We start from the raw sequence: 4,741 nt of genomic DNA, 5'->3' as shown, positions 1-4,741 counted from the left end.
CAGGGCGACAGAATCGCCACGGCTATGGAGGAGAAGTTGAACTTGGCGAGCGAGTATTTCAGTAACCTAATGGACTCTCTGAAGCTGGGCAGGGACAGCAGCATGTTGCGCTTGGAGGAACTGAACTTGCGGCAGATGACGCCGGAGTTGGCTCAAGACCTCGAATCGGAATTCACTATGGAAGAGGTGAAGCGGGTGATCATGGACATGCCTTCTGACAGGGCCCCAGAACCAGATGGCTTCTCGGGTCTGTTTTACAAATTGAGTTGGGATATCATAGCCCTGACTGATGGCCATTATGAAGGCTCTACATGAGGGCTATTTTTACTCTTTTGGAGGCCTCAACACATCGATTCTCACCCTCCCGCCCAAAAAAACCAATTCTCTGGAGATCGGCGACTTTAGACCAATCAGTCTCATTCATGGTGCAGCCAAGATCTTCGCCAAGGTGCTTGCCGTCCGTATGGCTCCACTCTTTCCCACCCTCATTTCGCAGGCTCAAAGTGCTTTCATCTCCCGGCGCAGCATTCATGAAACCTTCAAGTTTGTAAGGAACCAAGCTCGCCTGCTACATCGCAAACAGAGGCCTTCGGTACTGATGAAAATCGACATCTCCAAAGCCTTTGATACCCTTTCTTGGGATTTCTTGTTGGAGATCCTGACTCTAGGGGATTCGGTAGGAAATGGTGTTCTTGGATGTGTGGGCTGGTGTGACGCCCTCGATTCAATCGTACACTAATCATACACGCAAATGTGTACGATCAAGATCAAGGACTCACGGGAAGATATCACAACACAACTCTAGACACAAATTAAAATAATACAAGCTTTATATTACAAGCCAGGGGCCTCGAGGGCTCGAATACATAAGCTCGAATACACAAGAGTCAGCGGAAGCAACAATATCTGAGTACAGACATGAGTTAGACAAGTTTGCCTTAAGAAGGCTAGCACAAAAGCAACATCGATCGAAAAGGCAAGGCCTCCTGCCTGGGAGCCTCCTAACTACTCGTGGTCGTCGGCGGCCTCCACGTAGTAGTAAGCATCGGCGATGGCATCTGGCTCCTGGGCTCCGACATCTGGTTGCATCAACCGGAAAGAAGAAGAAAGGGGGGAAAGGGGGAGCAAAGCAACCCTGAGTACTCATCCAAAGTACTCGCAAGCAAGGATCTACACTACATATGCATCGGTATCAATGAAAAGGGTTGTATCTATGGACTGGACTGCAGAATGCCAGAATAAGAGGGGGAGAAGCTAGTCCTATCGAAGACTATCATCTTCTGAAAACCACCATCTTGCAGCAACAGGAGGGAGTAGAGTAGCATAAAGTAAAGTAGTAGTAGTGTTATCAACCTCGGCAAGAGATCCTTTCTCGACTCCCTGCGAGAAAGCAATACCAGAGCCATACTATCCAGTTCTCATATCCATGTCTCATCTCAAGTATCCAGTTCTAGTTGTATCGATCGGGATACAACTCCAAGTGTTCGTTACCGTAGGACAGGCTATCGATAGATGTTTTCTTCCCTGCAGGGGTGCACCAACTTACCCACCACGCTCGATTAACTCTGGCCGGACACACTTTCCTGGGTCATGCCCGGCCTCGGCCAAACAATACGCCGGAACCCGACCTAGGCTTAATAGAGAGGTCAACACGCCGGACTAAACCTATGCCCCCAGGGGTCATGGGCCATCGCCCCGGGAACTCCTGCACGTTGCGAACGCGGCCGGTGAGCAGACCTAGCTACCTCCTTAAAAAAGGCAGGTGCTTACCAGTCCAACCCGGCATGCGCCGCTCAGTCGCTGACGTCTATTAAGCTTCGGCTGATGCATACGACGCAGAACGCCCATACTATGCCCACGTGATGGTTAGTGCTATCAGGCCAGAGGCCCCTCGGATCAAATATCCAAATCGTAGTGGATTAGGAGCACGCGGTAACAAGTAGAGACTCACGAAAGATGTGACCCCGTTGCCCCGTCTCGAGGACTTGCGGCAAGGGCTAGGAATGCCCGGCCATGCCTCGTAATTATCTCGCGGGCACCCTCCAGGTCAACCCGTCTCCACATCACTCGCGGGTACCCCTCAGGGTCGACCCGCCTTTCCAAGTAACAGCTGTAAAGTCCAAGTATCCGTGTGTCCAAACATCACGGGGAAAACCCGACAAATCACCCCCGGTGAATTCCACTCGATGTAATCATCAAGGTGGACGTAAGAGGATCCACCCTCGAGGTTCACACTTGAGGGGTTGCACGACAGAGTCGTATCGGAAGTGGTTAAGGAGGAAATCACCCTCGATGACCACGACCGAATAGCTACACTACAGGGTTAACATCAGAAGTGCTGATGAGGTCTCACCCTCGGCACTCGATAGTAACCTAGTAGTGTCGAGCAACTAAGGGGAAAGTGATGTGCTGTGCCGGGGCCTGGTCTTCGATCCCGTTGATCGGGTCTTCGATGATGAAGCAGGGGCAACAAGGACAAGGTGGGGGTCACTGATGGATCACTAACCAACCTATACTAAGCAGTTTAGGATAAGCAGGTAAGGTACAATGAACAGGTTACAAAAGCAGGCTATGCATCAGAATAGGAGCAAACAATAACAGTAGCAAAATCTAATGCAAGCATGAGAGAATGGAATGGGCAATATCGGGATGATCAAAGGGGGGGCTTGCATGGAAGCTCTGCTGAAAAGGAAGAAGTGTTGTCGACGTAGTCGATCACAGGGGCGGCATCGGTCTCGGGGTCTACCGAAGAGAAGAGGGGGGAGAAACAGTAAATACATAGCAAGCAAGTGCATAACAGGACAACAGGCAGAGCTAGACGTGTTCTAACGCGGTGCTACACGATACCGGTGAAGGGGGAAGTCAACCGGGAATGTTTTCCCGGTTCCGGACCTATGTCAGACAGATTACCGGAGGGGGAATGATCCATGTTCAGATAGTTAGAGGCATGTGACAGATGAATGGATCGCGTATTCGGATTCGTCTCGTCGTTCTGAGCAACTTTCATGTAGAAAATATTTTCATCTGAGTTACGATTTATTTTCTATGAATTTACAAAGATTAAATGATTTTCTAATCTCCTGATTTTAATTTAATTCAAGAATATTAATAAACAGAAACTGCTAGGTGCACCCGGTGCATGCACCCAGAGTGGCTGACAGGTGGGGTCAGTCATCTGCCCAGTCAGGAGTTGACTGGTCCATGGTTGACTGGTCAAAGGGGGCCCTAGGACCCTCATGTCATTGGCAGAGGCAACTAACAGTGTTTATATAATTTAATTAACCTAGCAGTTTAGGGTTTAAAGGGGGAGTTAGTAGATGTGACCCATGTGTCATACACTAATTAGGAGGGGGGTTAGCACTAATGGGAATTAGTTCCTAAACTAAACGAGGCCGGACCCCAAGAACAAAGGCACAGGCGCTGGCGCTCGGCGACTGCGGCCACGAGCAGCAGGCCGGGGCGGCTGGGGAGGTGCGAGCAGCGAGGGGAGCGGGGGCAGGGAGGAGCAGCGGCGGCTAGCAGTAGGAGGCGGCGGGCGCACGCGCGGACGGAGAGGCGCGCGCGAGCGAGGCCACGAGGCTGCGAGCGGGGCGCGGTCGGGTGCTGCCCGGGGCATGGCCAGGGCGTAGCTGGCGCGTCGGCGGACGTGGGAAGGCTCGCGGGGACGGGGAGGGAGCAGGGTGAGCGGGCGCGCGCAGGGCGGTGCTGGAGGGCGCGGGCGGCACTCGACCACACGAGAAGGGGCGCAGCTGGGGAGGGTGCGCGCAGGCGAGGCAGGCACGCACGGCCAAGACAGCGAGCGCGTAGGAGCTCGGGCTCCGACGGCCATGGCGAGCTACGGGAGACGAAAAACGATGATCGAACCAAAGGGAAACTGGATGGGAGGAAGCGCAGCTCACCATGGAGCTCGGTGACGCGCTCGAGGAGGCCGGGGATGGCTCGACGGCGACACAATCGGCGGCTTGGTGCCGCGACCGTGCGCGGAGAAGATGCCTTGATGGCGGCGATGTGATGCTTCCCCGCTTGAGCTACTGCTTGTACTCGACGAAGATGAGACGGCGGAGCTCCTGGATGTCTTCACGTGGCTCGGAGAGGTCCCAGAGCACGGCTACGAGGCGGCACCGGCGACGGAGCTTCGGGCGACGGCTCGATTTGGAACGAGAGAGCGAGGGAGGGGGGTTACTGGAGGGCTAGGGTTTGCTAGGGGGGTTCGAGGGGGCCTTATCCACAAGGGGAGACGGCGGGATGGCCAGCGCGTGGCCATCCAAGTGATGGACGCGGGGTGCTCGTCCACGAGGTCTCTGGTGAACAGAGGAAGAAGGAGGCAGGGGGAAAGTTGGCCTGGGGTGGATTCGGCCTGTTACTGTGGACTTGTGGCCCAGGTGCACAGTGGGGCCTTTACCTTTTTTCCCCTTTTTCTAATTTCAAATTTTATTTTATTTTTTTGCAATTTCTTTTAGTACCAAATGAGTTTTGTTTTGAAAAAAACTTGGCACATAAATCTAACACAATACCTTGAGATGGAACAAAAAGTTGGGGTCAAAAAGGATTTGTCTAATCAATTTTAGAAATTGAAAAGCCCAATTTAAATGCTGCTGGACCACCAAATTAATTCCCATGGGCATTTTTGGAATTCAGAAGAGGTTGTTTTCAACATGACAATGATGAGGGAAATTTATAGGATAAGGTGAACATTTTAGTTTTACTGCTCGAAGAAATAATTTATTCGACTTATTTTAAA

General features: G+C 52.3%; 1 long non-coding RNA gene across 1 annotated transcript; it reads right to left on the bottom strand.

Annotated features, from left to right (window-relative positions):
- Positions 1–786: 786 nt before the first annotated feature.
- Positions 787–4,219, bottom strand: LOC141021520 (uncharacterized). Its single transcript, XR_012182837.1, has 2 exons — positions 3,900–4,219; positions 787–1,079 (listed from the first exon to the last, which is right to left on the bottom strand). It is a non-coding gene; the product is annotated as an uncharacterized lncRNA (long non-coding RNA).
- Between the last annotated feature and the right edge of the window lie 522 nt (positions 4,220–4,741).

The sequence above is a fragment of the Aegilops tauschii genome, chromosome 4 (genome assembly GCF_002575655.3).
Source record: "Aegilops tauschii subsp. strangulata cultivar AL8/78 chromosome 4, Aet v6.0, whole genome shotgun sequence".
Taxonomy (NCBI): Eukaryota; Viridiplantae; Streptophyta; class Magnoliopsida; order Poales; family Poaceae; genus Aegilops; species Aegilops tauschii.
This window is presented reverse-complemented; position numbering and strand designations above follow the sequence as displayed.